Here is a 23,578-nt window from a genome sequence, read left to right as displayed (position 1 = left end):
AGGCTCCACAGCTGCTTCAACACCACCATCTGCACCATCCTCCTGCAGGAAAGGAACCTGACGTCGCAATGCCAGATTGTGAAGCATACAGCAGGCCACGATGATGTGGCACACCTTCTTTGGTGAGTACATCAGGGATCCCCCAGTCATATGCAGGCACCTAAACCTGGCCTTCAGGAGGCCAAAGGTCCTTTCGATGATCCTCCTAGTTCGCCCATGGGCCTCATTGTACCGTTCCTCTGCCCTGGTCCGGGGATTCCTTACTGGGGTCAGTAGCCAAGGCAGGTTGGGGTAACCAGAGTCACCTATTAGCCACACACGTTGTCTCTGTAGCTGCTCCATCACATAGGGGATGCTGCTATTTCGCATCACATACACGTCATGCACTGACCCTGGGAACTTGGCATTTACATGGGAGATGTACTGGTCAGCCAAACAGACCACCTGGACATTCATCAAATGATAACTTTTTCTGTTTCGGTACACCTGCTCATCGTCTTTTGGGGGTACCAAAGCCACATGGGTCCCATCAATGGCACCAATGATGTTGGGGATATGTCCAAGGGCATAGAAATCACCCTTCACTGTAGGCAAGTCACCCTCCTCTGGGAAAATGATGTAGCTCAGCATGAGTTTCATCAGGGCAGACAACACTCTGCTCAAAATCTTTGAAAACATAGGCTGAGACATTCCAGATGACATGGCCACTGTGGTCTGGAATGACCCAGTTGCCATAAAATGGAGGACTGACAAAACCTGCACCAGAGGGGGAATCCCTGTGGGTTGGCGGATGGGGGACATCAGGGCTGGCTCCAGCTGGGCACACAGTTCATGGATAGTAGCACGGTCAAGTCTGTATCGAAGTATTATATGGCGTTCTTCCATTGTCGACAGGTCCACCAGCGGTCGGTACACGCGAGGATTCCTCCTTCTCATCGCAAGTCCCAGCGGACGGTGCCTAGGAAGGACAACATGGAGCACAGAGTCAGCCAAACCACAGGTACGTACAGACAGCTTGCACAGTTAAAGAATGGCAATGGGTTGAAAGGCGTGTATGTGTGGCAATGCAAGGCCTAGGCCTGTGTGTCGCAGTCAAAATTAAGCCATGTAGGCCCTTGAAATGGCGGCTGCCTGACCTGTGAAGTGGGACAATCGGATGTGAGGTCAATGCGCTGGCGGGGCACACCGTGGCGGTAGGCGGTCGAAGACCGCGGCGCAAAGCCGCTTTGGTTAACATTGAAGCCTATGGGTTTCAGGAGCCAATGACGATGTGCGCCGGCGGTCGCGGTACGCACCGCCGCGGTACGCACCACCGCGGGCGTGACCGCCATTTTCTATCTGATTAATCACTCGAGACCTGATCATCCACAGGAGAGGACCTATACTGCAAGTGCTGCTGTGACCTCGGTCTGGAAGATACAATGGCTGCTGCGACTGGGGAAAGGGCCCCTGCCTTCACGTCTGAAGAGTTGGAGAAGCTCGTGGATGGGGTCCTCCCCCAGTATGTGCTACTCTACGGTCCTCCAGACCAACAAGTGAGTACACCGGGTGCACATGGAATGGGCTATGCCTGTGTGGATTGGGGTGGATGTAAGTTGGTGGGGTGGGGGGCGAATGAGGAGTGCAACGCCCGACAGATGAGAGCATGTGCCATATGGCAAAGTTGGTGGGGGGGGCCAATCACATCTAACATGCAGGTCATTGATGATTTCCTCCTTTCCACCCTGTACATGTCAAATAGGTCAGCGCCCATCAGAAGATCGAGATTTGGCGTGCCATCGCCAAGGAAGTCCGGAACTTGGGGGTCAACAACAGACGGGGCACCCACTGCCGCAAGAGGTGGGAGGACATCCGCCGCGGAACAAGGAAGACCGCAGAAACACTGCTGGGGATGGCCTCCCAACCTAGGAGGGGTGCCAGTCGCACCATGACCCCCCTGATGTCCCGGATCCTGGCGGTGGCCTACCCTGAATTGGATGGGCGCTTTAAGACATCACAGCAGACACAAGGGGGTGAGTATCAGCACATTCTCCTATCTTTCTGCGCAGTGGAGGCGTCTGGGTGGGGGAGGAGGGCTGTGGGTGACATTAGGCCAGGGCGCTTTCTGTAGTGTAGTCCTCTCCCTTAGGCATGGCCCTGTGCCCCCGGCCCCCACCTCTGTAGGGTGACAAGTACAGCCATTGAAGGTCCAGCATCTCCCATGTGCGCGTTTGACGTCTCTTGGCCTGTTGTCCTAGTCAGTAGTACTGAGTAGTGTACCCCGAATGCGCGGCTTAGTGCATTAGGCTCCTGTGTCTGTCCTCTCCGCCAACGGTGTTGACATTGCATGCACTCAACCTGGTCTTCTTTTTTCTCCCCCCACCCTTTCTCTTCATCTTCTTGTGCATGTGTGCATTAGCATCATCAGGCGGAGGAGATTTGGCATCGGAGCATGAGGGAGCTGCAGGACACAAGGCCCCGGTGGGCCCAGGAACAGACACCGAGGGCACCATTGATCCGGAGGGCGAGGGGAGCACCACGACGGGGACCGCTGGTGAGAGCAGCGACACGTCCTCGAATGGGAGCTCCCTAGCGGTGGCGGCAACATCCGTGCCCCCCGCCTCTACAGGTACAGCCGCCACCCAGCGCACCAGCCCCGCCCTCCCAGCAGCCCCTCAGTCTTCGCTCCGTGCCCGTTCGCCCAGGAAGGCGCGCGTCTCCTTCGCCCCAGGCACCTCAGCCCCTGGCCCTGTTGCCCCTGCTGCCCTCAGTGCGGAGCTCATTGACCTGGTAAGGACGCTCATTGTTGGGCAGACAACCCTTTTGAATGCCATCCATGGTGTGCAAAGGGAGGTGCAACAGAGCAATGCGTACCTGGAGGGCATTCATTCGGGTCAGGCTGCCCATCAACGAGCGTTCACTGCTCTGGCCTCAGCACTGACGGCAGCCATTGTCCCTGTTTCCAGCCTCCCTCTTCTTACTGCCTCCAGCCTTTCTCTGTCTCCTGTTCCTCAGCCTATCCCATCCACACCATCAGACCAGCCTGCACACACCTCAACACCCAAGAGCAGCTCATCCAAACACAAGCACCACAGATCCCACAAACACTCACCCAAGCAACACCCAGATGCAGACATGCCAACAGCCACTGCCACCCCTGTGTCCCCCTCCTCCTCGTCTCCCTCCTCCCTCCCTGTGACGTCTACACTCACACCTGCATGCACCCCAACATCAGCCAGTGCTTCCATCACCACCTCACCCTCCAGTACAGTCCACACTCGTGCAGTCACCACCCCACTGCCATTTACACGTCCCCTGTGTCCTCTCCCACTGTGTCTGTCACCCCCTCTTCCAAGACACACAAACGCAGGCAGACACCCACCCAACAGCCATCCACCTCACGACAGCCTACAGCACCAGCACCTTCACCCAATGACAGCACACCTGACTCTCCTACAACCACCTCCTCTTCCTCCACTTCCATCTCCACTTCTCCTACCCTTTACCTTGGCCCTAAAAAACTTTTCATGGCTAACCTTGACCTCTTTCCCTCCGATGAGCTCCCCCCTCCATCTTCAAAGAGTCCCAAGAGCACCGCAGCCACCACCAGCCCAGCTTTGGGTGTCACTGTTGTGCATGGGTTCTGGAGCCCACCCTTTGCCAGCAGTGACACATCGATCAGCAGCAAGGACACGTCCAGCCCCCCCCCGGCAAGAGGACCCGCAAAAACAAGGGCCGCCGTGCGAGGACCGACAGGGCTGCCCCCAAGGAGCAATGTGCGGCCACTTCACCACCCACACCATCTAGGGGAGGCAAGGGCCCGAGAGCCCCATCAAAGGAGCGGAAGGGGAGCAGGAGCGCGGAGAAGGTGGACCCCACATGTCACATCCCAGCTGGGAAGGATGACACTAAGGAGGCCAGGAGTCCGTCCCCGAAGGGTCCAGAAACGTCACGGTCCGAGGGCGACTGAGCAGGGAGTCCTGCCAGGTCTGGCTCCCTTGACCTGCTGGATGAGCACCGCTGAACAGGGCCCGCGGGGCAGAAGAGCACCGCTGAACAGGGCCCGCGGTGCAGAAGAGCACCGCTGAACAGGGCCCGCCGTGGAGAAGAGCACCGCTGAACAGGGCCCGCGGTGCAGAAGAGCACCGCTGAACAGGGCCCCGCCGTGAAGATAGGCACGCTGAACAGGGCCCGCGGTGCAGAAGAGCACCGCTGAACAGGGCCCGCCGTGGAGAAGAGCACCGCTGAACAGGGCCCGCGGTGCAGAAGAGCACCGCTGAACAGGGCCCGCCGTGGAGAAGAGCACCGCTGAACAGGGCCCGCCGTGGAGAAGAGCACCGCTGAACAGGGCACTAATTACATGGTGTATGGAGTAAGGATTTGATCAAAATCGTTAGTGAAAATGTAACACACCAGTGATTGATGCCTCAATCCTCACCGCTACATATACAAAAAGTTACACATAGTACCAAGGCATAGTTTTACACCAAAGAATTCCATTGCAGGCTAACAACAGCTGGTCCCTGGCTGGTTTTCATAAATGTGGGCACTGTATGATGTGTAGGATTGTCAGGGATGTGCAGTCATTTAGTTATAACAAAGGTCCGGTGTAGCACATCAAGGATAACATCAACTGTATGTCACGGTTCGTTGTATATGTCCTAATATGAAAATGCAACAAGACATATGTGTGCTGTACAATCAGACCAGTTAAACTAAGGATAGCTGAACATTTCAGAGCGGTCAAACAAGGGGACGGTAAATAAACATTTGCTTCACACACCTTGACATGTGCACATCAAGATCCACATAGGAGCTTCCAGTTCCATGGTATAGAAATAGTTCAACCTGATAAGAGGGGTGGCAACCGAGAACTGCAATTGAGATGACAGGAAGCTCTGCGGATAATGAAGCTCAAAGAGGTTGCAGAAGGCCTGAACATTGATCATGAATTATACTATTTCTTAGGGTAACAATGATATATTTGTTGCATTCACCTGCTTTCTGTACTAAAGATAGAAACTTTTGGAATGTACACAAGAAATCATAATTCATGTATTTTACAAATCAACCACATATACATGGGTTGATTAGTAAAATACACGATTTCCCAACATGAATGAATTGACAACTGTTACGGTCTCACCTAGATGCAATTGTATAAAATCAATATGTTGTATTCATTTTGAAAGTTCTTTTTGTTAGGTCGTCCTCTCCCATTGCTTAACATTTCTGACTACTAACATCAATAATGACTATGGTGGTCATTACAACCCTGGCGGTCGGTGTTAAGACCGCCAACAGGCCGGTGTTAAAAAATTTGGAACTACGACCGTGGCGGAAACCGCCAACAAAGACAGCCACTTTAACACTCCGACCGCCACGGCGGTACAAACAAACAGCTTGGCGGTCACCGCAAACAGACAGGCAGGAGACAATGTAACGCCCACACTATTATGACAGGCCAATCCGCCACCTTTTCCGGGGCGGATTCACCGCGGATAAAAACACAGCGGAAACAGGAATCCCGAAGGAAAAACGCTCACCTCTACACACTCCACGAAGAACGAGGACGCCATGGACCCGGAACTCCAAATTCTTCCTGCAATAGTCTTCCTGCTCCTCTACCAGGAGCACGAACGCCGGCGGCGAAGACCACAGTGAGTACTGCACCTACGACACAGGGGAGGGGGGAGGCAAAAAACAGGGACACACACACGCAACAACCCCACCCTCACCCACTACAACACACACTAATGCATATCAATGCATCACAGTTACACCCCCAAGCCCCCCAGAAGAATTCAAAGACAATAGAAAATGAGTGTAACCATTGTAATATATTAAAAGCAATTAGGCAGAAATATATATATACACCATGTACATAATATATACCAAGCATAGTAGTCCAGGTAGTGCTCTAAGAAAGTCGGTGGAACACTGGGACCACACGGTATGGGCGAGGCCCACACAAGATCCCCGACCATGATGGAGAGAACACTGCAGGGGCATCAGACAGCAACTAAACAGGCACCTCAGGGGGAGGGAAATGGGGGGCACCTCAGCCGCTTGAGTGCACAACACCAAATCCATGAGGGGACCACATGCCCACTGTTCAATCCTGGGGAGTGCAAAGCCACAGTCTCTCAAGTCTCTACAGTGGGTGGGTTGCCCACTGTTCAATCCTGGGGAGTGCAAAGCCACAGTCTCTCAAGTCTCTACAGTGGGTGGGCTGCCCACTGTTCAATCCTGGGGAGTGCAAAGCCACAGTCTCTCAAGTCTCTACAGTGGGTGGGTTGCCCACTGTTCAATCCTGGGGAGTGCAAAGCCACAGTCTCTCAAGTCTCTACAGTGGGTGGGTTTCCCACTGTTCAATCCTGGGGAGTGCAAAGCCACAGTCTCTCAAGTCTCTACAGTGGGTGGTCTGCGCACTGTTCAATCCTGGGGATTGCAAAGCCACAGTCTCTCAAGTCTCTACAGTGGGTGGTCTGCCCACTGTTCAATCCTGGGGAGTGCAAAGCCACAGTCTCTCAAGTCTCTACAGTGGGTGGGTTGCCCACTGTTCCATCCTGGGGAGTGCAAAGCCACAGTCTCTCAAGTGGATAACAGTCTCCACTGGTTCTGGAGGGGGCATGGTGCCCAGAGTGCATCATTAACCCCGTGACGGACTCATTTGCGTCAGTGCCCTTGCTGCTCATGGGCCAGCGGTGCTTGAGATGGCGGTGCCCTGTCCAGAGGTGCTTGAGATGGCGGTGCCCTGTTCAGCAGTGCTTGAGGCGGCAGTGGCCTGTTCAGCGGTGCTTGAGGCGGCAGTGCCCTGTTCAGCAGTGCTTGAGGCGGCAGGGCCCTGTTCAGCGGTGCTTGAGATGGCGGTGCCCTGTTCAGCGATGCTTGAGGCAGCGGTGCCCTGTTCAGCGGTGCTTATGATGGCGGTGTCCTGTTCAGCGGTGCTTGAGATGGCGGTGCCCTCTTCAGCGGTGCTTGAGGCGGCGGTGCCCTGTTCAGCGGTGCTTGAGATGGCGGTCTCCATTGCAGGGTCTCAGCTGCTGGCGGTCCTTCATGGCCCAGCGGGGCTTTTGCTGGTGGTCTTTCATGGCCCAGCGGGGCTTTTGCTGGCGGTCCTTCATGGCCCAGCTGGGCTTTTGCTGGCGGTCCTTCATGGCCCAGCGGGGCTTTTGCTGGCGGTCCTTCATGGCCCAGCGGGGCTAGTGCTGGCGATGGCCTCCTGGGCAGCTGGGCTAGTGCTGGCGATGGCCTCCTGGGCAGCTGGGCTGGTGCTGGCGATGGCCTCCTGGGCAGCTGGGCTGGTGCTGGCGGTGGCCTCCTGGGCAGCTGGGCTGGTGCTGGCAGTGGCCTCCTGGGCAGCTGGGCTGGTGCTGGCGATGGCCTCCTGGGCAGCTGGGCTGGTGCTGGCGATGGCCTCCTGGGCAGCTGGGATGGTGCTGGCAGTGGCCTCCTGGGCAGCGGGGATGATGGCGGTCTTCTCCGCCGTGCTGCTCTTGCCAGACTTGCCGGGTTTCTTGTGACCCTTCCCCACCTTGGAAGGTGTCACAGCTGACTCCACACTCCCACCGGGACCCCTGGGAGCGGCTTTGGTGGCTGGAGTCTTCCCCCTCTCCCGCCGGGCAATGGCCAACTTCTGATGCTTCACAGGTGGGGGACTGTCTGTGCTGTGGCTCCGTGCCACACTGGCTGCCCTGGTGGCCGGTGCACTCCAGATTCCGGTGCCTACAGGCACCACTGGTCCCGGAGATGTTGTGGCTGAGGTGCTAGTTCGGGACCTAGGAGATGGACGGGGTGGGGGAGGTGTGGGAAAGAGGTCAAGGTTGGACAGGAAAAGTTTCTTGGACACACTGGGACGGGTAGCTAAAGGGGCTTTGGGAGTGGAGGAGGTGTACGTTTGTTGACTTTGGGTGAAGGTGCATGCGCTGGAGGCTGTCGTGAGGTGGATGGATGTTGGGTGGGTGTGTGCCTGCGTTTGTGTATCTTGGGAGGGGGCGTCACAGACACACTCGGAGAGGACACAGGGGACGTGTGAATGGTAGTGGGGGTGGTGGCTGCACGTGAGCGGGGTGTGGTGGTGGGTGTGCTGGAGAGGGACGTAGTGGCTGTAGAGGTAGTGCATGCAGGTGTGAGTGTAGACGAGACTGGGAGGGAGGAGGGAGACGATGAGGAGGGGGACACAGTGGAGGCAGTGGATGTTGGTGTGTCTGCATGTGTGTGAGGCTTGCGTGAATGCCTGTGGGATGTGTGGTGCTTATGTTTGCCTGAGCTACCCTTGGGTGTTGACATGTGTGCATGTTGGTCTGTAGGTGTGCTTGGGATAGGCTGAGGTACAGGGGATTGAGTCTGGGTGGAGGAAGTTGGAGGGGGGAGGCTAGATACGGGGACAATGGCTGCCATCAGTGCTGAGGCCAGAGTCTGAAAAGCTCACTGAAGGGCCGACTGACCAGAATGAATGCCCTCCAGGAATGCATTTGCTTGTTGCAACTGCCTCTCTACACCCTGGTTGGCATTCAAAATGGTAGACTGCCCAACAGTGAGGGACCTGTGGAGGTTAATGGCCACCTCACTGAGGGCAGCAGGGGTGACTGGGGCAGGGCCTGAGGTGCCTGGGGCGAAGGTGATGCCCACCCTCCTGGGTGAGCGGGCACGGGGCAAAGGCTGAGGGGCTGCTGGGAGGGCGTTTCTAGTAGGGGGGGTGGCGGCTGTACCTGTAGATGCGGGGGCACAGATGGTGCTGCCACCACAAGGGATGCTAATGCACACAAGAACATGGAGACCACAAAAGGGGGGGGAAGACAGAAGAGAGATATGTTGAGTGCATGCATTACTGCTACCGTTGGCGGACACAACAGACACAGAAGCTCCCTGCACTACGCCACGCTCTTGGGCTTCACTGTTCAATTCCTGGGAAATGGCCTACAAGGCTATGGACGACATCTGCCCACATAGATGACACAGGGGCATGACTAGGTGTACTTGGCACTCTACAGAGGTGGGCTGGGGTGCCACATGGCCTTCCTTACGGAGGGGCCTTGTCTACGGAACTCGCCCTGGCCTAGGGAAACCCACAGCCCACCTCCCCCACCCAGACCCCTCCACTGCGCGCAAAGTTAGCAGAATGACAGTGTACTCACCCCCTTGTGGCTGCTGTGATGCCCTCAAGCACCCATCCAACTCCGGGTAGGCCACCGCCAGGATCCTGAACATCAGGGGGGTCATGGTGCGACGGGCACCCCTCCCACGTTGGGAGGACATCCCCAGTTGAGCCTCCGCCGTCTTCTTGCTCCAGCAGCGAATGTCCTCCCATCTTTTCCGGCAGTGGGTGCGTCTGTGGTAGACCCCCAGGGTCTGGACGTCCTTGGCAATGGCACGCCAAATAGCTTTTTTCTGGTGGGCGCTGACCTACATGAAATGTACAGGGGAAAAAGATAAGTTATTACCAACTACACCGTCAAAGTGATTGGCCCCCATCCCTACCCTTGCCATGTGGCACATGCATTCACCGTCTTTCATGCACGCAGCACTCTCCCCCCTTCCTTCTTACATCCAGCTCTCTCCACAGAGGCATAGCCCATACAACATGCTCCCCGTGTACATACCTGTTTGTCTGGAGGACCGTAGAGTAGCGTGTACTGGGGGAGGACCCCATCCACAAGCTTCTCTAACTCCTCCGATGTGAAGGCAGGGGCCCTTTCCCCAGACACTCGAGCCATTGTCTCTTCCAGACCGAGGTCACAGCAGCACTTGCAGTGTAGGCCCTCTCCTGTCGAAGATCAGGTATCGAGTGATTGCCAGAGAGAAAATGGCGGTCACGTCCGCGGCGGTGCTTACCGTCACCGCCGGCGTACATCGTCATTGGCTCCTGGGACCCATATGGTCCAATGCTAACCAATGCAGCATTGCGCAGCTGTATTCAACCACCTACCGAGACGGTGAACAACACCAGCGCAGTTACCTCACATCCCATTGTCCCACTTTACAGGTCAGGCAGCCGCCATTTCAGGGGCCCACATGGCTTCATTTCCAACTGCATCACACATACCTAGGCCTAGACTCAACACACATACAGGCCACCTTTTGTGTATGAATGGTGTTCTGGGTAAACTGTGGCTACATACCTCTGAGTTGTTTGACTCTGTGCTCGCTGTTGTCCTTCATAGGCACCGTCCGCTGGGACATGTGAGGAGATGGCGACATTCTCCGGTGTACCAACCGTTGGTGGACCTGTCGACAATGGAGGAGCGACATCTGATTATCACATACAGGCTTGACCATGCCACAATCCAGGAACTGTGTACCCAGTTGGAGCCAGACCTGATGTCAGCTATCCGCCATCCCACAGGAATCCCCCCTCAAGTGCAGGTGCTGTCAGTGCTCCATTTCCTTGCAAGTGGGTCTTTTCAAACAACAGTGGCCATAGCATCAGGGATGTCCCAGCCTATGTTTTCCAACGTGTTGTCCAGAGTGTCGTCTGCCCTGCTGAAACACATGCGGAGCTACATCGTTTTCCCTCAGGTGGAGGATTTGCCTACAGTGAAAGGTGATTTCTATGCCCTGGGACATATCCCCAACATCATTGGTGCCATTGATGGGACAAATGTGGCTTTGGTCCCCCCCCCACAGGAGTGAACAGGTGTACAGAAACCACAAGAGTTATCATTCGATGAATGTACAGATGGTATGTTTGGCCGACCAGTACATCTCCCATCTGAATGCCATGTTCCCTGGCTCAGTGTATGACGCCTACATCCTGCAGAATAGCAGCATCCCTTATGTGATGGGTCAACTCCAGAGGCACCGTGTGTGGCTACTAGGTGAGCACCTGGAGGCAAGTCAATGGGAATGGTTGTCTGAGTCTGGGGATATCCCTCTAGGTTAGTGTGTGTCTAACTGTTGTCCCTCACCATTTGTAGGTGACTCTGGTTACCCCAACCTGTCATGGCTACTGACCCCAGTGAGGAATCCCAGGACAAGGGCAGAGGAATGCTACAATGAGGCCCATGGGCAAACTAGGAGGGTGATCGAGCGGACCTTCGGCCTCCTGAAGGCCAGGTTCCAGTGCCTCCAGATGACAGGTGGATCCCTATTCTATTCACCAAAAAGGTGTGCCAGATCATCGTGGCCTGCTGTATGCTTCATAACTTGGCATTGCGACTACAGTTGCCTTTTCTGCAGGAGGATGGTCCAGATGGCGGTGTTGTTGCAGCTGTGGAGCCTGTGGACAGTGAAGACGAGGAAGCAGAGGAAGAAGACATGAACAACAGGGACTCAGTGATCCAGCAATATTTCCAGTGAGACACAGGTAAGAGTTCAGACCTGCCTACAACATGTACTTTAACACTACTACCTCTCAACTGTCTGTCGTTTTCACCCAGTGTATGGTCACTGAGTTGTCACTTTCCCTTCCGATTTCACAGATGTGGGTCCCACTGTGTGACATCTGCTTAGATTCCTCATGGACTAGAGCTGTGTGACATAGGTATGTTGACATTACAATTGAAAGAGCATTTTGTCACTGTAATTGCTAATACACTATTTCGAAATCACAGACAGACTCCAGATTGTTTTGTGCTTTCAGTGTGTTTATTTAAGTGCTCAATATTGGAGGGGGTAGTGAAATGGTGAGGAGTGATGGCGAAGGAATGTCCATGGCAGAGTCCAGTCTATTAGTCTCACAGGTGCATTGCCCAAATGGGCATAGGAAGTGGAGCTGGGGTAGATTAAGGATGGACAGGGTGACAAAGTGGGACAGTAGGATGACAATCAGGGTGGTCTCATTTCTTGGCGGGAGTCTTGGCTTCGTGCTCTGTCTTTGTCCTGGATCTCAGGGACCATTTGCGGGGTGGTTCTCCCTCTGCAGGGGGTGGGGTGCTGGTGTGGTGGTCCTGTGGCGGGGCGTCCTGTCCACTAGCGCCGGTGGAAGTGGTGGGCAGTTCATCTTCCATGCTACTGTCAGGGGCCCCTTGTAGTGCCACAGTGTCCCTCCTGGTGTTCACAAGTTCCTTCAGCACCCCTACGATGGTGCCCAGGGTGGAGCTGATGGTTCTGAGTTCCTCCCTGAAGCCCATATACTGTCCCTCCTGCAGGCGCTGGGTCTCCTGAAACTTGGCCAGTACCGTTGCCATCGTCTCCTGGGAGTGGTGGTAGGCTCCCATGATGGAGGAGAGGGCCTCGTGGCGAGTGGGTTCCCTTGGCCTGTCAGCCCCCTGTCGCACAGCAGCCCTCCCAGTTCACCTGTGTTCCTGGGCCTCCGTCCCCTGGACCCTGTGCTCACTACCACTGCCCCCAGGTCCCTGTTGTTGGGGTGGTGGGTTATCCTGGGTTCCCTGTAGTGGTGGACACACAGCTGATTGACGTGTCCTGGGGTCGGAGATATGGGCCCGCTGGGTGGGTACTGTGCTGGTGTTTCCAGAGGGGGGAAGGTCTGTGTTGGCATGTGACTGGGTGAGGGGAACCGACTGTCTTGAGGTCCACGATGGGCCGGGCTGGTCATCTAGATCCAGTTGTACTGAGCTGCTGTCATCACTGTGGGCCTCTTCTGTTGGTGGTGTGGACATGTGTGGACCTTCCTGTCCGGTGACGTTGGGTATGGGTCCTGCAGGGGTATAAAAGGATGGTTATTACATCTGTATGTGTCATGGTGTGCAATGGGTGGGTGACAGTGTACCCCAGTGCTTGCATTCCTGTGTGGGACCTTGTGTGATGATGGTATTAGGGGGGTGTATGGGTATGTGTCCGGGGGCATGCTTTAGTGATGGGTGTCCATGCTTTGTTGTTGCATGCAGGGCTTGGTGTTGGGATGGGTGTTTTGTGATGAGTTGGGGTGCTGGGGATGAGGGTGGGGGTATGTGATAGCATGCAGGTAGGGTGGGGGATGTAATAATTAAGATTTGTCTTACTAGAGTCCATTCCTCCGCCTACTCCTGCGAGGCCCTCAGGAAGCAGAATCGCCAAGACCTGCTCCTCCCATGTTGTTAGTTGTGGGGGAGGAGGTGGGGGTCCGCCAACAGTCCGCTGAACCGCCAGGTGGTGTCTTGAGACCACGGAACGCACCTTCCCCCGCAGGTCGTTCCACCTCTTCCTGATGTCCTCCCGATTTCTTGGGTGCTGTCCTACTGCGTTGACCCTGCCCACAATTCTTCACATAGCTCCATCTTCCTTGCAATGGAGGTGTGCTGCACTTGTGCTCCGAATAGCTGTGGCTCCACCCGGACGATTTCCTCCTCCATGACCCTGAGCTCCTCCTCCGAGAACCTGGGGTGTCTTTGCCGTGCCATGGGGTGGTGTAGGTGATGTGTGGGGTGGATAGTGTGGTGATGAGTGTGGTGATATGTAGTGGTGTGTTGTGTGAGGTGCGTGGAAGTTGTGTGGGTGATGGTGTTGTGTGCCTGTGGATGCTGTTGTTCTTGCTGGTGCTGTCTCTCTCTGGCCTTCTTTCGTAATTTTTTGTCGTGGGGGTTTGTGGGTGATGTGGGTGTGTGTTTTATATGGTATTGGGTGTGTGGGAGTGGTGTGTGTATGTGTATCAGGTGTGTGTATTTCTAATTGTCCAATGTGGCTGGGTTTTGTATGTGTGTGTGTATTTTGAGCGCAGCGGTGAGTACCGCCAATGGAATACCGCGGTTGAAAGACCGCCGCATGGATTCGTGTGTCGTGATAGTGTGGGCGTATTTCTGTTGGCGTGACGATCGAGGTTTTGTTTTCGCCAGTTTATCACTGACCTTTAGTGAGGCGGATTTGTGTGGGTGTCTGAATTTTGGCGGATTCCGAAATGTGGGTCATAATAGCTGTGGCGGAAATCCGCAGCGGAGTGTTGGCGGTCTTCTTCACGGCGGTAAGCGGCTTTTTTTTTTTATAACGAATTTTTATTGATTTTGCAATAAAATAAAGTAATACAGAACAAACAATACAATTATATACTAAAAATAAAGTAACAAGGCGCCAATGGGCACCAAACAGTGGTCAGCTCCAAAGCCCCAGACAGCACCTTGAGTAGATAGACGGTACATGTCAATACCAACGTGCCACGTATGTGTCTCATTTCCCTCCAAAGGAGTTGGTGGAGTGTGTAAGGGTTCTTCTTTCCACTGTGTCGGTCCGCATCCCAGGGGGTTAAAATGTCATTCCGTCCCACTTCCCCCAGATCTTGTTATACTTACTCGGACACCCTCTAACCTCATATACGAGCTTTTCACATTGGGCACACCAGTCCATTCCCCTCCTCCATTTGGTCAGGGCCGGAGCCATAGTGGCTTTCCAGTCCGCCACGATGTCTCTTTTGGCCACTAGGCATGCCACCCCCAGCCAGGTACGTTCTGCTCTACGTAGTCCCGATTCTCCCATAACCCCTAATAGGGATGTCAATGGTGTCAGCGCCACGTCTACTTGCAGAATCAACGAGACCTCACGCGAGATCATCTTCCAATATGTACTGATAACCGAGCATGACCACACCATATGGAAAAAATCAGCTTTAGGGCTCATACAGCGGGGACAATCAGCCGTAGGCCGGAGTCCTGCTCTGAGCAATCTGGAGGGTGCAAGGTAAGCAGTATGAAGATAATATGTCTGTACTAGTCGGAGACGTGTCGTCATAGTCAGGGAGTGGGGAGCTGCCAAAGCTTCAGTCCAGTCCTCCTCTTCAAGAGGGCCCACCCATCCCTCCCATTTCTGACGAAGTTCCTCCAGGGAGCAGGCCGTAGTAGAGATTAATGTGCGATACACCTGGGAGACACCTCCCCTGCCCAGATTCCCCATCAGAGCCCTCCTCTCCATAGGACTGCTTACGGGTATGCTATTCCCTGGCTGGACCTGCGTCAGAAGGGCATGTCGTACTTGGAGGTACTTGTGGAACTGTGTCTTATTTAGTGCAAAGATTTCTTGGAGATCCTCAAAGGAACGCATGCTCGTGCCCTCCCATACATCACCCAGAGTAGAGATGCCTATAATATCCCATTTCTGGAATCCCTCAAGACCCACAACTTCGCCCAAGCAGGTCCCCTGCCACAGTGGGGTCTGCTGAGTAAGGCGTCCCCAACATCCCGAGATCTTTTGAGCCGTCCGCCATCCCTGCAGCACCACCCCTGTCACCCCAGGGGTCTCACGAGTGATCTTACCACCATATAGGGCGTCAAAGATCTTGGGGTAGGTCAATGTCTGGAGTTCCAGACGGTACGCCGGATCTGTCAAACCCCCCCCAACCAGTCGTTGATCACTAGTAGTTGCGTCGCCAGGTGGTAGTAGTGGACATTAGACATTCCCAAGCCCCCTTCATTAACATCTCTCTGACAGGTTTTAAGCGCTAGCCGGGGACGGGTACCACTCCATAGAAATTGGCGTGCTAGCGAGTCCATGTCTCTAAACCATTTCATGGGGATAGGGTTAGGATAGTTTTGAAGGAGGTAGAGAAGTCTGGGAAGGGCCATCATCTTATAGAGTGCGATTCTTCCCAGCAAATTAAGAGGAAGGTCCTTCCAACGTTGAAGATCGTCTTTGATTCTTCTGGTTAAAGGTGTGACATTGAGCTCCCATGCTAATTCAGGGAGCATTGCGACATGCACCCCCAGGTATTTAAAGCTATTTCTTCGCACTGGAATACTTTGTTGCCAGTCCATACAATCTCTAGATTGATGGAGCGGAACCAACAGGGATTTTTGGGGGTTTAGGGCGAGACCCGATGCCTCCGAGAAGACATCCAGAATTTGCATGATACGGGGACTGCTCCTGGCCGGATTGGCTATGTATAATAGGACATCGTCCGCATAAAGTGCCACACGGTCTTCTGGACACACTGGCCAAGACCAGCCTTCCATCAGAGGATCCTCTCGAAATAACTTCGCCAGGGGTTCTATTATTAATGCAAAGAGTAAGGGGGATAGTGGACATCCTTGTCTGGTACCACGCCCGATCGGGAACACCCCTGAGACCACTCCGTTTACTTGGACCTGAGCCGTCGGATTAGAGTAGAGCAGTCCCACAAGACCTCGGAACTTGGGTCCAAGGCCGTTTTTAATAAGTACTTGTTCAAGATAGGACCAATCCACTGTATCAAAGGCCTTCTCAAAATCAAGTAGGAGCAGCGCTAGAGGGGTGTGTGACAGGATTTTACGGTGTGCTAAGGCTAAATGTAGACGCCTAATACAGTGCCTGGTGCTCCGCGTAGGCATGAAGCCGCATTGGTCAGGGCGCACCAAGACGGGCATTGCCTCTTTTAATCTATTGGCAAGAATCAAGGCTAGCACCTTGATCTCAGTGTTGAGGAGGGAGATAGGCCGATAAGCCGAGCAATTTGGCGATGGGGGCTGGGTCTTCGGGATTACTACTATTGTAGCAAGGTCAATCCCTGAGGGGAAGTGACCTTTCTGCTCGGCTTCTCTATACATCTCAAGTAAGTGTGGGGCCAGAATGTCACTACATTTCTTGTACAGTTCCGCAGGAAACCCATCCGGACCTGGTGTCTTGCTTGAAGCCAGACTGGCAATCGAACTCGTTACTTCCGCTAGGTCAAGTGCTTCGTCCAGCCTGTCCCTAGTCGCCTGAGACACTCTGGCGAGTGTTATGTCGTTCAGGAGGGGGGAAGCTTTTTCAACCGTAGGCCGGGGGTGTTCTGCGTATAGGCATGCATAATAGGAAGCAAAACTCTGTGCAATCTCGATGGGTGTCTTGTGAAGGGTACCTGTGTTATCTCTAATTTCGGGAATGATTCTGTTAGCTAAGGGTCGAGTGGCCAACCAGTGTAAGAGCTTCCCATTTTTGTCCCCCCAGCCATAAATTCGGGCGGACGATGCCCTCCACATATGCTTCGCTGACTCAAGTGTTAGGTGTTTAATTTCCTCTCGGACCCTGGTGAGCTGCCTCAATGTGGAGATTTCGGATAAGACTGCTTGCTGGCGTTCCAGTTTTAACGCTACCGCTTCTAACTCGGACACACGTGACTCACGAATGCGCTCACGTGCTCGCAAGAGGCACTTAGCCTGCCCTCTCAAGGTAGCCTTGTAGGCAGCCCATAGCGTGCCTGACGACTGGACTGTTCCCACATTCAGTTCAAAGTACTGCGTGATACGATCTCTAATCTCGAGGACACAATCTTCATCTTGCAAGAGCCAAGCATTTAGGCGCCATACCGGGCGCCTGGTGAGGTCTACTCCGCCCAGTCGGACTCGCACCGGTGCGTGATCCGACACCCCACGGGACAGTATCTCTGCTCCCGTGACACCGGAGAAGTCCATGGCCGGCATAAATATTAGATCAATTCTAGAGTGTGTCTGATGGGCAGCAGACGTGTGCGTATATTGACGCTCCATAGGGTGCCAAGTTCTCCACACTTCACATAAGCCTAGGCTGTCTGCCCAACTCTTAAGGCCTGTGGCTCGGGCCGACCTGCCCGCTGTGACATCTCCTGACACATCTAGTCTAGGGTCTAGAACCGCATTAAAGTCTCCTCCTACTATTGTGATTCCTTGGGGGAGTCCCGCCACCACATGTCGAAGTGAACATAAGAAGGTGTCAAATCCCGCTGGGGGGGCATATACGCATACAAGATTCAATGTCACGCCACAAAGTAGTCCTGAGACTACTATGAATCTGCCTTGTGGATCGGATCTCGTAGATGTTACCACCATGGGCAGTGAGCGATGAAGCAGGATACCTACCCCTCTTGATCCCCTAGAAAAGCCTGCGTGATAGACCCTATCAAATCCCCCTCGGGCCAACATAGGGCATTTAGTTCCCATGAGGTGTGTTTCCTGCAATAGGGCTACCAATGGGGAATATCTACGGAGAGTGTTAATTACTGCAGATCTCTTGATCTTATCTAGCAGCCCGTTCACATTCCAAGAAATGATTTGTGTCAATGTGGACCAGACGTGGGTTGCGTAGGAGTCTTACAGCTTTGGATGCCAGTCAGTGGGCTAAGGAATGACCAATTAAAACTTAATAACGCAATACTCAAAATACATCTATCTAACCCTAACTTAACCTTCCTCCCCCAAAACCGCCCCCCACCCCATACTCCCACCCAGGAAGCATCTGTCGCCCTAACCGTCAACCAAAACAAGACAGCCATAAGGACTGCCATAGGAGTGGAGTGATGGACCCCTCCATTAAGACGGATCATTTACAATTATTCACTAGAAGTCAAGCCATATTGTACAGTACTTGAGGGGAGCCTGTATCCCCGCGGTAGCCCATCACGGGTTTCTTCAAGGTGGACCAGACTCTCCAAACTTCCTCATGCGCTCCATTCGGGGCTCCATGGAACACTTAAGCCAAGCGCTGGGGATTGACTCAGACGGCCCTCCTCCTCGGCCTGCGCCTGACTCTGTCCCATCAGAAACTCAACGGGCAACCCTCCCATTTGTGAGCCAGCCTCTCCCACCGCCTCTCCGTTCACAGAAGTGTCCAAGTGTCCTCGTCTTCCTCTTCGAGACCTAGTACGTTTACGACCCCGCCAGGGCCCACCAGCGGGGCGGGAACCCACCCGGAAGGGCTCCCCTCTTCGCGCCGCCGGGCCCCTCCGAGCCCCGACGCCCTTCTCAGTCAGCCAGTCCCATGCCTCTTCCGGGGAATCGAAGAAGTACTCCTTGTCTGCCATAATAACTTTGAGTCTCGCCGGAAAAAGGAGCATGTACGAAAGCTGCATCGCCCTAAGTTTTTGTTTCACTTGCTCATATGAGCGGCGGCGGACCTGGACCTCCCGGGTATAGTCTGGAAATACTAAGATTTTGTAGTTGTCCCACTGAAGATTTTCAGAGCGCCTCGCCTCTTTGAGGATATTGTCACGATCTCTAACGTTGAGGATTCGGGCAATCATCGGCCGTTTTGGACCGCCCGGAGGGGGGCGAGGACCAAGGGCCCTGTGCGCACGTTCCACTGCAAACCAAGGTGAAAGAGATTGGTCTGGCATCCAGCTTTTGATCCATTGCTCTAAAAATTCTGTGGCTTTATCCTCTTCCGCGTCTTCCGGGAATCCTACAAAACGTAGGTTGTTTCGTCTCGATCGATTTTCCGCATCTTCTGCCCGGCTATGTAATTCTGCTGTTCGAGTTTGTAACTGGGCCACCTTGGTTCTAAGGTCAGCTAGTTCGTCTTCGTTGCAAGAGACTCTGCCCTCCACGTTAGTGATCCGATTTGCCGCATTTCTGAGGTCCTGCCTGATAAGGCCCATCTCCTCACGCACCTCTCCGATTTTAGTCTCTACAGCTGATTGCGAAGACTGGATTGCCAGGAGGATGGCATTCACTCCGTCTGGTGTTGGGTCCCCCGCGGCTGTCTCTCCGCCCCCTCTCGGACCTGTTGGCGTTGCAAATTGATCAATCTTTGGTTGAGAGGGTGGAGGGTGTTTACTTGCTCTGTCTTTCCCCATGTTATCTCGGAGGGAGGGGATGGAGAACCCAGATCGAATTATGCAGCTCTTCCGTCCAAATTCAGCACCCTAAGCGCATCTACAGGGAAGACACAGCGGTTGGGCCCCGACAGGGTGTGCCAGCGAAATATGTCAAGGACCTTTGAATTTGTTGGCTTCCACTCAGTCATGTGTAGCTGGATTGCCCCGTGGCCGGTTTCTTCTCCTATCAGACAGTTTTGGAAAGACGGGAAGTCGTGGGGCTCGATGACCATCCGCGAGCCCCAGCGCGTCGCAATTAAATTCCCATCTCCGAGGTTATTGGCGTGCTTTATCAAAATTGCGGCTGTGGAATAGGGGCAAGCCTTTGGGGAGTCTCTTTAAAATTAGGGATTGTGAATCGCAGGGCACAGCCTTAATGTTCAGGCCCGCTGCGCCCTACTGAGTTCCCATTACGCTGCTTACTTATGGGGAGGGGGGCCCCGATCTCTCTTCTCCCCTCCTCCTCGCCTCTCTGGCGTGAGGGGCAACTGCGCTCCTGCGCGGGCGGACCAGGGGGGGCCGCGGGCGTCCACTTCACCCCGGTCGCCCAGGATCAGCGGCTGTGCCGCACAGTCACTTCCCCTTAGCCGCACAGCTCACCTCCTCCACGTCGTCCTCGCTACTCTCCCTTCGCATAGGCAGGGTATCACAAGCCGGCCCATGGGCTCCGGACTGCAGAATCCGGTCCAGACGCCCTCCGTAGGACACTCCGCGCGGTCTTCTTAGCGGGCAAGCCCCTGTCCAGGGGCCCGACCACGTCCACTCGAGTCAGGCAGGGGAGCCCCTCTCCCGGGGCTCACTCTCTCCGGGCCTCTCGCCGGGCCCACGGGTCCAGCACCTCATAGTCCGGCCCTCCGAGGACCAACGGAGAACGCCGGCTTCGTCGCTCTCCCGTCCCCCGGGGGCACCAGGTTTCAGCTCGCTCCAGGCACTCCAGCCCCGCACACGGAACCCGCGCCGGAGGAGGCCCCGTCAGCGGGCGGGCTCCAACGCCGAGGCGCATCCCGGCACCGTCAGCCCGGCCGCCATCTTAGGAGACCCACCGACCCGGTCGCATCCAGCCTTCACAGCTCTCACGGCTCGGACTGAGCCAGCGCTAGCGCCGGAGGCCTCCCCGAGGTCCAGGAGCTCACAGGGGCGTCCCGGGCAGCATGGTAGACCTCTCGATGGCGGCTTCTGAGGGCGGATGACGGAGGGGTCCAGAGCACTCTCAGAGTGCGACCGCCATCTTGACACCCGAAGCCACGCCCCCATGGTAGGGTAAGCGGCTTTTACCGCCAATGTTGTAATGACCGCCTATATCTCCACTTCACTGTTATGAGTGGGTGACAGTGGCTCTTTTCCAATTGTGGAACTTTCTGGTCAGTTACACACTAACTTACCTTTGAGTCATTTTTAAAGATTGTAGATAATAATATAGCTTACAGACAGTACCTCTTATGACTCCTGTTTGACACATATAGTGGCTCTTGACACGACACCAAACTTGTGAAGGACCTACATTTTACCCCTGCCTTTCTCTGTTCATTGAATTGAGACCTAAGTTGCAGTGTTCACTTTGACTTGCCGACAGAGAGCATTTGAAACATTAGGATTGTTTTCCATAGTTTGATTCTTGACTTTGATTTGCAGTATGGCAAGATTGTCCTCACAATATGGCATTTGTTGTGATGATTCAGGTCTCAGGCCTACTTTCTATTCAGAGATGGAATGAATGATTTTTTATGAGATAAATTCGTTATTGGATATATAGGCCCTCATTATGACCCTGGCGGTCTTAAGACCGCCTGGGCCACTGTGGCGGTCTCACAGCTGACATGCTGGCAGTGAAGACCGCTTCATTATGAGTGTGGCGGGTTGGTCTCTGGCAACCCACCACATCCCCGCCTGTAGCGCCAGGGCGGTTGGACAGCCAGGCCGGAGATTAGTATCTCCGATTCGATGGTCCACTGAAGAGCACCGGCGGTATCACGAGTCCATCAGGGTTTCCGCGGCAGTAGCACTGCCACAAAAGCCCTGGGGGAAAGGCTACCGGTGACAGTAAATGTAATTCCTGTCACTGGCAGACGACTCGCCCAAACCCCGCCTGCAGACCCAATACCCTCCACCCCCCCTTTCATACCAGAACCCTCACCCCTCCTTCAAGTAGAGCATCCCACTCCCCCACCGCCCCTTCCAGTACAGCACCCCCTCCCTGCAAACATGCACACACAACACCCCCCACCATCCCAACCTCTCCCTGCATGCAGGCACATGCACATGCACACACAACACCCCCCACCCTCTTCACCACATACATGCACATGCACACACAACACCCCCTATCCTCCCACTCCCTCCCCGCATACACACACATACAACACCCACATGTACCCCGCATACACTTACGTACACCCATTCACTCACACGCATTCATATACGCATTCATTTACACGCATCCAAACTTGCATTCACACAAACATTCCAAAATGCACTGACTTCAACAATCATACACGCATTCAAACACCCATACACACATGCATACTCACACACATACACACATACATTCACACACGCAGACAACACCTACTCGCACACACACACACAACACCCACCCCCCTCCGACCCTCCTCCCCTGCCAGACGATCGACTTACCTTGTCCAGCGAGGAGGTAGTCCGGCAGGGAACAGGAACATGCTCTTCCATTGCCGGAAGTGCCCTGCCATCAGGACACCGGCAGGCTGTATTGCAGGTCGTAATATGGCTGGTGGAGTCATTTTAGTGGGGCGGGGCGGTGAAGGAACCGCCCCTGCTCCTCCGACCGCCAGCACGATTACTGGAGGATTTCCACCCAAATTGTGGAGGAAATCCTTCAGTACTCGTAACATGGTGGTCGGAAGACCGCCACAACTGGAAGTCTTCTGGTGCCCGTGGCTTTCGCCGTCTTCTGAAAAGACGGCCAAAGTCATAATGACAGCCATAGTCTTAATCGTATCACTAGATCCTCCCCACTACGAGTATTAAGGTATGTGGAATTTTATACATTTGTATCTTTTGATAATCAGGGGGATAATCAATATGGTTATGGCATCGATATTGCCACTGAACTTATTGTGTAAATAGGGAGTCCTACTCCCTCATTCCATATGGCATGAGTATGTCCTTTCTGATAGTAGTAGGCAATGTGAATAGATGTCTGACTGGCACACCAATAATTTCCCACAACTTACAGCATGGGTTTGTGACATCCAGTCTACATGGGGGTAAATACACTCTAGTGTTTATTTTGTTGTCCAATACTAGACCTTTGCTGTAGTAAATTTTTATTATTGAATAATGTGAAGACTGATGAATTTGAGATATTGCCTCTCTAATATGACACCTGTCGAGACTGTTCATGCCCTGTTCCTACTTCTATTTTCTTTTCACAACTTAGACTTGGGATGTGTATGTATATATGGACACTTCATGATGGCTCCCAAGCGGATACCGTATTTCATTGCAATACACTATTCAATTTTGGGAGCACTCTCCCCACGTATGTGGCTAGTTTTTTCTGACCCTTTCTTGACAATTACGCTGGGGTTAGATTATCCTGCTTTTATTCAGTAGTTTTTGATTCTGTTTATAGATGGGTACTTGTGCCTATAGGCTTTGAGATGGGGAGGTTGATATGTTAGCCAACACCAGCACTACTCAATTCTGCTTGCAGACAGGCTCTATTTCCTGATTACTTAGAGCTGGGTTGGGTGATTATTCTACTGCACTAGCTATGTCTTCGAGTTGGGTATTGCCTCTAAGACCACAAAGATTCCTTTCTTGCTAATATAGTGTATGCCTCCATTTAGTCGTTGAGTTGTGTGAACTAAGCTGTTGATAGGGTGACGATAATAAGACTGTTGAAGTTTGAAGGATCGTTTAGCTTAACTGTGCTATTGACACGGGGTACCTTGTTAACCACTCCGTGTACACTTGTGATCAGTATACAATAACTCTTATAAAGTTACATGGTGGTGCGTTTTCTACTTGTGGACCCTTCATACCTTTGTATACAATTGGAATCAGATACTACTTACATGATTTGGAGAGTACAAATAAGGTGTTGTCTTACTGGGATTGTTTATATGGAGGGACTAAAGTATCCTGGTTCCTGATATGGATAAATGTTTCATTTTAGGAAGCAAAATAGACACAATACAGAAGAAGGGTACAATGTTTTCTGTCCCGGAC

This window comes from Pleurodeles waltl, chromosome 8 (genome assembly GCF_031143425.1).
Source record: "Pleurodeles waltl isolate 20211129_DDA chromosome 8, aPleWal1.hap1.20221129, whole genome shotgun sequence".
Classification (NCBI taxonomy): domain Eukaryota; kingdom Metazoa; phylum Chordata; class Amphibia; order Caudata; family Salamandridae; genus Pleurodeles; species Pleurodeles waltl.
This window is presented reverse-complemented; position numbering follows the sequence as displayed.